This window comes from Arachis hypogaea, chromosome 17, assembly GCF_003086295.3.
Source record: "Arachis hypogaea cultivar Tifrunner chromosome 17, arahy.Tifrunner.gnm2.J5K5, whole genome shotgun sequence".
NCBI classification, from domain to species: Eukaryota; Viridiplantae; Streptophyta; class Magnoliopsida; order Fabales; family Fabaceae; genus Arachis; species Arachis hypogaea.
In genome coordinates, this window is record NC_092052.1 from 38552480 (window position 1) to 38565477 (window position 12998).

The window sequence follows — 12998 nt, forward strand, 5'->3', positions numbered from 1 at the left end:
TAATTCGAAAATGTATAAGATAAACAACAAAAGACACCAAACAAGAAAATTTAAAGATCAAATAAGGAAAATTATCAAGAACAATTTGAAGATCAAGAAAGAACTAAGAACATGTAATTAAAAATATGAAGAAAAATAAAAACATGCAATTCGAAAAATTGAAGAAAAATAAAAACATGCAATTGATACCAAACTTAAAACATGACACTAAACTCAAATAGAAGACTCAATTATTAGTTTATTAGTTTTTTATCTATTTATTAAAAATTTTCGAAAAAAATCTAGAAAAAGAAAACAAGAATTTTAAAATTTTAACAAAAACAATAATAAAAGACTCAAATTTAGTGACTCTAAATCAAAAAAGATAAATTTTTCCTAATCTAAGCAACAAGATGAACCTTCAGTTGTCCAAACTTGAACAATCCCCGGCAACGGTGCCAAAAACTTGGTGCACGGAATTGTGATCACACTTTTCACAACTCCGGTACAACTAACCAGCAAGTGCACTGGGTCATCCAAGTAATACCTTACGTGAGTAAGGGTCGATCCCACGGAGATTGCCAGCTTGAAGCAAGCTATGGTTATCCTGTAAATCTTAGTCAGGAAATTCAAATGATATGAATGATTTTGTTTATGAGAAGTAAATAACATGAAATGAATAATACTTGTGATTCAATAATGAGGAACAAGTTGAGGTTCCGGAGATGCTCTGTCGTCTGAATCTCTGCTTTCCTACAGTCTTCTTCTCCAAATACGCATGGCTTCTTCTATGGTCGGCTGTATGTTGGTGGATCACTGTTGTCAATGGCTACCATCCTTCCTCTCAGTGAAAATGGTCCAGGCACGACTTCTGTACGGCTAATCATCTGTCGGATCTCTCGTCTCGGATGAAAAATATCAGGCATAGCTATCGCACGGCTAATCATCTGTCGGTTCTCACTCGTGTCGGAATAAGACCTCTTTGTCCTTTTGCACACTGTCACTGTGCCCAACATTTGTGAGTTTGAAGCTCGTTTATTCTAGCCTTCACCACGAAGCTCCTGATCTCATGGGTTTGAATGCTCTGTTGTCAGGAGATGCAAGTCAAACTCGTGAATTAGAAACCCAAGAGATACGCACTCAAGCTGTTGCCCAATGACTACGTTGAGCTCAGATAGAACGGGAGTGGTTGTCAAGCACACGTTCATAAATTTGAGAATGATGATGAGTGTCATGGATTATCATATTCTTTATATTGAAGTATGAATGAGTATCTTAGAACAGAATCAAGCGTGATTGAATAAAAAACAATAGTAATTGCATTAATCCATTGAGACACAGCAGAGCTCCTCACCCCCACCTATGGGGTTTAGAGACTCATGCTGTAGAAGATACAATACGAGATGTAAAATGTCATAATCTCAAAATGAATCTCTAAAAGTAATTTTTATACTAAACTAGTAATTTAGGTTTACAGAAAATGAGTAACTAAGTGCAGATAGTGCAGAAATCCATTTTCGGGGCCCACTTGGTGGGTGTTTGGGCTGAGCTTTGAAGCTTTCACGTGCATAGGCCATTTTTGGAGTTAAACGCCAGCTTGGGTGCCAGTTGGGCGTTCAACTCCAGTTTTGGTGCTAGTTTCGTCGTTTTACGCCAGAAAAGGGTCTCTGGCTGGCATTTAACGCCAGTTTAGGCCATCAAATCTGGGGCAAAGTATGGACTATTATACATTTCTGGAAATTCCAAGATGTTAGCTTTCCAGCCCAATTGAGAGCGCACCAATTGGACTTCTGTAGCTCCAGAAAAACGCGTTTGAGTGTAGGGAGGTCAGAATCCAACAGCATCTGCAGTCCTTTCTCAGCCTCTGAATTAGTTTTTTTGCTCAGGTCCCTCAATTTCAGCCAGAAAATACCTAAAATTACAGAAAAACTCACAAACTCATAGTAAAGTTCAGAAATGTGATTTTTGCATAAAAACTAATAAAAATATACTAAAAAGTAACTAAAACATACTAAAAGCTATATAAAATAATGCCAAAAAGGGTATAAAATATCCGCTCATCAAGCATAAAATTATCCTTTTGATAAAATATAAGAGTAAAGTGGTAAAGTAGCAACCCTAGGGGTAAAAGTGTCTCTATAAAACGTAAAAAAGATAACTAAGGAGAGATTTAATGGAAAAAGGACAAAATAAAATTTTATAAAAAGACTAAAGACAAAATAGTCCCTTAGTGAAAACAAGGGCACCATAATAATTATGTTAAAATATTGAGGAAAAAAGGGTCTCACACTGAGAAAAAACAAGGTATTATAAGAAAAAAGTGTTAAAGACTTTAATATTTCAGAATATACGCCATTTTAGACTGTATGCCTGGTAAGTGTAGCAGTTGCATCTCACTTACCTACTGCTTGATTGAAATTAATGGTGGGGACACCCATCAGAATGCATACTGTTTCTCCAACTATTAGCATACTATAGCGATAAGCTTTGTGAGAATTGTCGGTTGTCAAAATGTATGTGGCTTTGTCCATTAGTCACGTATGCTAAACATACGTAATTGGAAAAATCATATTCAGGATTAGTCCCGGGTAATGTTGGATTGCGGGTAGTCAACCGATGCATGAGCTCATGGCTTGCATAGGACCAGGCATGCATCATACTTGGCTGTTGTATTTCTCTGTGCTTGTGACTGCATACTTCTAATTATTTTTCTGCTATAGAATCATACTTGTTGTTTGTGTGACTTACCTACATAACTGCACGAATTTCTAGACTTAGGCTATGAAACCCTTATTTTTTCTGCTTAGTACCCAGTAATTGGGACAATATGTGAATTCACTGACAGAAAACAGCAAAGGAGACCAGTAACAGTGACCTCACAGGCATATCTTAGTGACTTTCTATATCAATGGATGAGTTCTTCTAGTTAACATCTATCAGTAGCTTAGTAGTATAGTGGTCTTTTACCTTCGCCTTGTATCAACTTTTAGAGGACTAGTATCTTTTGTGTGTATATATATACTCTCTATATATAAGTTATCGATGTATTCTTTAAACTATTTAGTGTATTAAACTGAGTCTACAAGCGTTTAGATGACACTCACATGCTTTCTATTTATATTTATATGTTGCATGTTTCGAATTGCCTAAGTCTATACCTTATATACCGGCTAACTCGCAATATCGATAAGTGATACAGGTTCATAATAATATGCTTAATATATCTAGTCTAGAGTCTCTAAGGTAAGCCAAATAATAATGCCTAGCTACTAGCATTCGTCATGACATGCTAGGAGTTAGGTAGTTACATTTATGAGTAAGGAAAATTACCCAACCATATCTAGAATAGTCATCCACTATAATCATGTCATAACTTTTACCTCCAAAACTTTGAGTTCCAGTAGGACTAAAGAGATTAATATGCAAAAGCTTTAAAGGACATCTTCCTTAGGGTTAAAAGAGGTTTTAGTTTGCTTACCCATTTGACATGTATCACAAGTGATGTCTTTGTCAAACTTGATATTGAAAAGACCCCTCACTAAATTCCGTTTAACTAGCTTAGAAGAAAAGTATTTTACATTTTGACTATTTAGTTCATCTAGAGTTAAACCATAAACATTATCATACCTTTTGGCTATGAATAAAATAGAATTATAAATTTCATCAATCACCTTGCATTCAATTTTTCTAAAGGTTACCATATAACCATTATCACATAATTGACTTATGATAATAGAGTTATGTGTTAATCCTTCAATAAGGAATACCTTGTCAATGCAATTTGAAAAATCCTTACCCATTTTTCCATTGGCTATGATATTTTCTTTACTGTTATCACTAAAAGTCACAAATTCATCATCATATTCACTTATCTTGATGAAGAATGTAGACTTTCTAGTCATGTGCCCTGAGCATAGGGGTGGTAAGCAGGATAGCCCGTCCCGCCCCACCCCACCCTGCCAAAAGCCTGCCATCTGAAGGGCTAGTCCGCTCTGTCTCGCCTATTGAGTTGGTCCCAAATTTTTACCCCGTCCCACCTAACAGTGGAATAAATCTCTTTTTTTTTAAAAAAAATTATTAAACCATTAAATATTAAAGAATATATAATTTTACAAATATTTCAATAAACTTATAACTTATAAAGACAAAAAAAATTATAATTTCTAAATTCACAAATATTAAAGTCTTTATAATTTAAATATCAAATAACATAATCAACTAAGTGTTTTGAAACAAAATAATGAAACTAACATTGTTCAAAGCAAAATAACCATTGTCCAAAATATATAATTAAATATTTTCAAAGTCTCTAATCAATCAAACATAGTATAAATTATAACTTAAAGTAAAATGAACAAACATTTCAAATACAAGCACAAAAAGTAACATTCTAAATTTAATTATCATCTTAAAGGCAAAATCCCACCGAGCAAGCCCGCCCACCCTGCTAAAACCTACCAAAATCCGTAGATTAGACGGTGTGCATTAGACAGACTTTTGTATTATAACGGTCTCAAATTTTTAGCCCGACCCGCTTTTTTAGAGCTGGCTCGGCAGGTTTTGGCCCTTTTGCCACCTCTACTTGAGCATCCGCTATTAAAATATCACATGTCTTTGCTCTTTTTGGATGCAAAGCAAACTTACAAAGCTTTCAAGGAGTTTTAGGTATTCAAACTAACTTGAATTATTTTATATTAATTCTTTTTAGTTGTCCACGAGCATTATAATTACAAACAATATTATAAACATGAGTACCTACTAAAATTTTGTGAATAAAGCATTCAGGTAAAAAATGTCCAATTCTATTGCAATTGGAGCAAATGTTGTTTCTTGTTGAAAATTTTGAATAGTAAGGAGGATTGTTGTTTTTAAAAGGAGTGGCCATGTGATTTTTATTAAAAATAGGTTTGGCCCTTTTGGTTTTGAAAGAGAAGGTTTCAAATGATTCTTCAAATTGATTTTCTCTAATGCACAAAACCAAGACCAGAATTTATAGAAAGAGATCTTTGATTAATAAGAACTTTGTCCAGAATTTTAAAACCTTAAGTAAATTTTGCTAAATTAATGTTTAAATTCTTGATCCTCTTTTAAAGTTTTTCATTTTTAGCAAGAACATTACTTGATGTAGTAGCCGAATGCCTCAATTTTAAATCCTCTATTTCAGTTTTGAAAGCTCATTTTCTTGTTTTAAAACACAAGAGGATTCGACCATGTTTAATTGCTTTTTGAGCTTGACATTTTCCAATTTCAAAGCTTCATTTTATTTTTTACATTTGTTGTATTTATCAAGAAGCTTTGCATAATTTTCAGTTAAATCATCAATAATAATATATAATTGTTCAACAGAAAGTATAATAAAATTTACCTCATTATATTCAATTTGATTAGCCATGAGACAAATCTAAGTTTCATGGTCAGAATCTTCATCATCGATGTCATTTTCAAGATCCTCCTATGATATCATAAGAACCTTCTTCTTCTCTCTTTTGTTGCTGTCATTCTTCTTCTTTTGCGGATAGTCTTATCTGTAATGGCCTGATTTTCTGCAATGATGATAGATAACCTTGCTTTGATCCCTTTTGGAGACCCTTGAAAAAGATCATTTTCCCTTTTCACTTTGTCTCGTCATTCTCCTAATTTTTCTAGCAAAGAATACGAGCTCATCATTAGAGAGATCATCTTCTGATTTGTCATTCTTAGAGGATATCTTTGATCTCTACTCCCTTTTCTTTGTCTCCTTGTGAGTTGTTTCATATGCTAATAGTTTTTTTTTCTTCTCGTAGGAGATTTTTTTTTCAGATTGTTCTCTTTAGCAATTACTATGCTCTTGGTTTCCCATCCTTTGGTGAGACTTCTAAGAATCTTTCTCACAATTTCTCTTTTAATGTGTTTCTTCCCATAGCATCAATGTTATTAATGATAAGAGAAAATATTTCAAATATCTCGTCTTTGCCCGCATCTTCTTTCATGAGAAACATCTCATACCCCTTCATAAGCATGTCAACTCGAGTTTTTAGAACTTGTTCAGTTCCTTCATGAGTGAGCAACAGCTTGTCCCATATCTCTTTTACAGTTTTGTACCTTCAGACCTTCTGAATTCTTTAAAGCTAATCAGATTGATAGCTTTAGTATTTAGCTCTATTTTCTTCTTATCTTTATCATTTCATTCAATATCCTCTTTTGAAATAATATTTCCTTGCTCATTAACTTTGTTAGGAATGTCTGGTCCAATGAAAATAATTTTTCAAATGTTGTAATCAATAGATTGCACAAATATCTTCATCCTTTCTTTTCAATAGACATAGTTGCTACAATTGAAGTATGGTAGTCTATTATTGGATTGTCCTTCCATTAGAATGTATGCAACCATATTGTTTTCTATGGATCTTTAACTCCAAGCTGTGAAGCTTGCCTATTGAGCCTAAACTCTAATAATAATTCAAGGTTTCCAAGTGAGTTGAGAAGGGGGGTGAATCAATGAACTATTTTTAATGCAATAATACTTAATAAAACAAATTGTATAGTACACTGAAATTAGGAGATTATTTTTGTTTTTGTCTTATCCAGCAAAACTAGAACAAAATGAAAATGGAAGTTGCAGAATTTAGGAAAAAAGAAGATTAACACCACGATATATCCTGGTTCGGCCACGAAGTGAAATGTGACCTACGTCCAGTCTCCACCACAACAATGGTAGACATTCCACTATAATCATTAAGGATTACAAATATTAATTCCAAGAGACTCACACTGTTGTAAACCACCTAAGCTATCTCGATCTTAGTAAATCACCTAAGTGCTAATCCAACCTAGTTAAGAAAAACCAAGTGCACTCTAACCCAGCATACTTTCAAAAATCAAAACACTCAAACAAAGATTAAATAGTTTTTGCATGCACTACTCTCTTTGCATTTTGTATCTCCCTAAGTAAGCTTGAATCTAGAGAAAAGAGAAGTAAGAACACACTCAAAAACAAGGAGTCAACGACTATTTGTATGATCAGCAATATGAACGAATTGGTTGCCTTCTTTCCTAGATGATTCAGCAATATATAAAGCTTAATATCCCTTCTTCAATGTTAGAATAATTTTTTTTCATCAACTAGTCGTTGCACACATCAATGCTCTTGGCCATTAGCTCTGAATGAGAATCCTTTCCTTGTTTAGCTTGATTATAATATGCAATAGCTATCCATTCACTCGTGAATTTGATTTTTGGAGCGTATCACTTGTTTGTCATGATAGTTGCAGCATCTTTCTAAAATAAGCTTGATATCATCTTAATGATATTCTCATTAATATTACTGCTTTGCACAATTCTAACTAACTTGATTGGTTATCCTTGATTGATTCCTACATTACTCAATATAATGGTTAGTTATAATAAGAAATAACCAATTATGTTTATCATTACAAGGTAGCAAATCAAATCTTGACTCAACATCCCTTTTCGACATTGTCCGTAATTTGAGTGACAATTTGGCATTACCATTGTCACATTGATAATTATAACAGCCAGCCAACATAGCAAATGAATGTTAGTGATCCAATGTGTTCTCTAACCCATTTTCAACCTTAAATCTATTGAATCCTCCAAATCTTTCTCCACACTCCACCCCGCCATTGAGACCTTTTACAAGGGCTAGCTCCTCTCTTTCCACCTCTCCCTTCGCATCTTTGTGGTCCGTACTCTCCTCCTTTCTTCTTGCTCATCCTCCTCCTCTGTTGTTGCCCACAACTGCACTAGTAGCATGACCAACACCTGCTCCTCCAACGACCTCGCCCTCTTCCCTGACTGCGACTCCTCTCACCTTGCTCGATGACAACGAGTTCAAACGGCTTTATAACCCTTCGAAAGAGTAGCCTCACTTCCAAATCAAGAAGAGACGCTTTACCTTCTCAAGATTCTCCTCTGTTTTACACAAAGACAACACCGCCACCTGTTGGATTATTAAGTGTTCATAACATACAGTGAAAGTAATAAAGTAATCATATTGATTTATTTTGTATTTAAGATTTTATTCAAATAACATATATCAGATACAAATACTTGAGTATGCTAGTAAAAATAATTTTTTCCTTCGATGATACGAAGGCATTATGTGTATCAATATTGAGATCAATCTTTGATGTCAATTCCTTGACCAATGGACTTCTAATCTAAATGAGAAACCTCTTTGCAACCCTTTGCACACGATAAAATTCTTCTCTAAAAATTAAACTCACATATATTTGTGTATATAGAGGTAAAGGAATAAAATTCCTATTTTTCTTTTACTCTTGTCGTACATATATATAATATGAGATTTGTTATTTCAAATTTAAATTGTATCTTGTGATTTCAAACTTGAATTTTTCAAATTTCACAAATCATATCACAATTCAATTTGAAACAAAATTAGTTAGGATCTCATCCAAACTTAGAATTCAAATTTAGAAATAGAATAACTAATTATTCTCAATTCTCATATAGTTTTCTCAATTATCATATTATTATATTATATTCTTAGTACTAATAAAGAATATAATTAATAATATTATCTTTGAATTAATATAATTATCTATTTGATCAAATCAAAATAATACTTAAATAATTCTTTAGCAAAGATTAAAACACTCGTTAGTCTGTAATTTCAAGGGTTTAATTGTCAAACTCTAATTTGTTATCATCGTTATAATGAACTGTGAATGATCTAAAATACTTATTTCTTCGTTCATTCAATTTCTTTGGACAAGATTTTATTTATTCCAATTATTATAATCATAGAGCTAAAATTTTTTACCGAGAGTTGACAGATTCTTTATTGACTAATCATTAATTCTACAAGTATTTAAATCATATCCAATATCTAATCAGCTAGCACCATTGGAAATTATAGGTGTCTGTAATCAAAGTATAATAATACATTGTTAATTATTATATAGTCACAGGTCAAAGAAAATTCTATTACCATATTCATCTTGAGAATATTCTATTAAAAAATATGCAATAATTATAACAAGTAGAAATTTTTAGAGTGAGTCAGTTTAATAATCATATCTCTATTAATATATGTAAAATTTAATAAATAACATCTATTAATCTTTATTCATCATAAAAACTATATATATATATATATATATATACACGCGAATTATTAATGTCCTTATTAACAATTTTATTGCCAAGAACAGTTTAGATTAAATTACAAATAATTTATTTTTTAATATTATAATTATTATCATAATAATAAATTTTTAAATTTAATTAAAAAATTATTATATTAATACTTTATTGAATAATACATACATAGTAAAAAAATTATTATATTAATACTGCACGGGAGTCAATGACTAAGAATGGCGAAAGTTTAACTCGACCAATCTCATGATGACATGTGATAAGGAAAATTTTTCCATTAAGTGGATTAATGTTGCATAATTAGTTTAGCAATAACTGAGTAGTAAATTATTGTGAGGATATTTGGCGATTTTTTGGCCAAAATTTTATTTCTGTTACATAAGCCTTATTCTAAGCGGGCCAAAAATATGAAATGAAAAAAAATGGTTGGGTGTTCAAAAACAATGTAAAACAAATGAATATGATTTTTGGAAATGCAATGTAAACTAAAATGAATAATAGACAAAAGTATATATAAATTTTCATACAGTGGATAGATATATATTTTAATTTTTTAATGAGTTATCTGTACATACTAATATCAAGTTTTGTTGTTATTTTTATTCTTTTGCCGCCTAAATAACTTTTTTGGCAATAGTAACTGCCAAGTGGCTCTTGTACATGATGTGACATGACCTTTTTGATGACACAGTAAAAACTAAATGATAAATTATTAAATTTATTAAATTTTAATAATAATAAAAAAAATTTACAAGTGATTTAGAATATTTATTCTCTTTCTTCTTTTTCCAAAATTTACTTCGAACATAGTCCTATCAGTTACTTCTGAGTTATATCCCTTGATCCACATCTACTTTTTAGAGAAGGAAGAAAAAGAATGAAGATTCTTAATTCTAAATCACTAGAAAAAAAATTTTATTCAAATTTAACAAATTCAGTAATTTATCATTTAGTTTTAATGTGTCATTGTTAAAAGGGTCACATCACATAATACACAGAGTCACTTGGCACTATCGCTGCAAAAGTTACTCAGATGACAAAAAGGTAGAAATGACAATGGTGCTTGATATTGGTGTATACAGATAACTCATTTAAAAATTAGAATATACATCTATCTACCGTGTAAAAATTCATGTGTACTTTTGTCCATTCTTCCAAATTAAAATAAACAGGATATTATGAAAAAAATATTTATTTTAAAAATTAATTAGAAGTGTATGTCATTGCTTTTAGTATTAAATCGTATTTGTAATGGCAATTATATAGCTTACAAGTTAATGGATATTTTTTTTATTAAATAAATATATAATTAATTAATCATCGTTATGAATGTATTTAAGTTATTTTTATTTTTATTATAATTTTATATTTTTTAGAAACTATAATTTATATTTTTTAAAAACTTGCTTAAAAATTATTTTAATATAATAAATAAATAAATAATATTTTCATATTATTATAACTAAAGATAGAGTTTGTTTTAGTGCTATTGAGTTATTAATTTTTTTTATTTTTATTGTGTTTGATAAATTTTTAATAATAAAAATAAAATACTAAAAAAAATCTTTTTTACTTAAAAGTTATATTTTTAATATAATAAATAAATAAAAATATATTTTTATATTATTGTACCTAAACATAATTAATAAATAAAAAATTATTTTTGTATGAGATATTTAAATATCAGAATACTTTCATTTCTTAAAAATCTAAAAAAAAAAACTTAATTTTTTTAAATTCAACTAAACAAATCCTTAGTCTTACTGAAATTGAATCCAATTAACATTACAAGGTCAATTCATTCTATTTCAAATTAATCCTTAAAGAAATAATTTAATATCTTTAAATTTCGTATTTAAAGGGATCTTTCAATCTTATAATAAATCAAATGAGCAAAGTACTCATTAAAAAAACATAACATAAACCATAAAGGACTTAAACAAATTTATTCTTAAATGAAGATTTACTAAAAAGGTATATTCGCATTTTTACAGATTTTTCACGAATAATTCTTTTCGAAACGGAAATATTTATCTTTTTTAAAAGTAATGAATGAAATTTCATTAATTTCATATTATGCAACGGTATCTAATAAATGAAATTACATTTTTAAAAAATATATTCATTCATTTTTTTGGAATATCCTACCATTTTTTTATTTCATGTTTTTTATTTGTCTTAATAGCATATATAAAGGAAAATAATTAACCACATTAGTTATTTTTGAAATTAGAGTTAGTAACTTCTAGAGTTCATGTATAAATAAGACTCTTCAATAATTATCATCGTTGAGTTTTTTTGATAAAGGAACAGAAAAGGGCTTTAGAATTAACGTAGAGGGTGATGCTTGAGTAGCAGCAGCAGTAGCAAATAATAGATTATTGTTAATAATTTCTGGCTCCATGAATTTTGGGCACTATCTGATACCATGTGAGAAATAAAGTCTATCCAAAATAAAGAACAATGAAAAAAAAAAAAAAAGAAAATGAATGTTAACTATTACTATCTCTCTTCTACAGTAAATTAAAGAGTCTTATTTATACATAAATTCTAGAAGCTACTAACTCTAATTTCAAAAGTAACTAATGTAGTTAATTATTTCCTTTATATATGCTATTATGTCTAGACTAATAACACACCCATATATCAGAAAAAGAATTTTGGGCAAAAAAAATTAAAAATCCTCAAATATCCTTATGATAATCTATTTCTTAGTTACTACAGTTACCTAGTTACCTAGTTATACGATATTATTTTTTTTCAATGGAAAAATTTCTCTTGCCATGTGTCATTACGAAATTGATGGGTCAAATTTTGATCACTCTTAACTATTAAACTCTGTATCATCACAAAATTTACTTACATATAATAACAATAACAAATTATTTAACAAGTATTAAATTGTGATCATATTATTTTCTCTTAACAATTTTTTATTTGTATAAAAACCAATCATAATAAATTAAATCTTGAATATACTATTATCTCAATACCATTCCCACAATCAACAATAACTTGTGTGAGATTGAACATCACCACCATGCAGCTACTTCTGCTTCTTCCACCATGAAACGAATGAGCACCACTGCCAAAGATTCCATAAGAAATTACGAGAGTTGAAACCTATTTTGACCCCTGAAATTTTTGACTGGCCTCAATTTTGACCCTCAAATTTATAGTTACGCAATTAACACCCTCAAATATTAGATTATGTCCCACGTTTGTCCCTGTAGCTATCTCTGTTAACGAAAATTCGATGTGGCATATTAAGTTGACAGAGTGTGTATCCACGTGACACCCAACTTATCAGAATGGATGTGTGATGAGTGAATGACATGGCAAAAGTTGAATGAACTCAATTTCTCCAACAAAGTCTCAAACATATTGGGAAAAGATGGCTACAAATTGAGTTCATTCAACTTTTGCCATATGATTCATTCATCACACATCCATTCTAGCAAATTGGGTGCCATGTGGATATACACTCTGTCAACTTAACGTGCCACATCAGATCTCCGTTAACGGAGATAGCTACAAGGGCAAGCATGGGGCACAATCCAATATTTGAGGGTGTTAATTGGGTAACTATAAATTTGGAGGTCGAAATTGAGGCCGGTCGAAAATTTCAGGGGCCAAAATGAGTTTCAACTCGAAATTACGAAGATGAAGCCTCTTTACAAGAAGCTTTCGCTAAAGCAAGAGAGAACCAGGGAGGCGTTGGTGGAGGGCGATGGTGCGAGTGCAACAGGGTCATTTTCTCGCACGGTGTTATCTCTGTGAATGGAAATAATAGAGAGGGTGATTGCTACGGGAAGAGAGGGATGATATCCCTTCATTCACTACAAGAAAAATGTTGAATACCGTCGGATTTAGCGTCGGAAGTTAGCGGCAGTTTTACC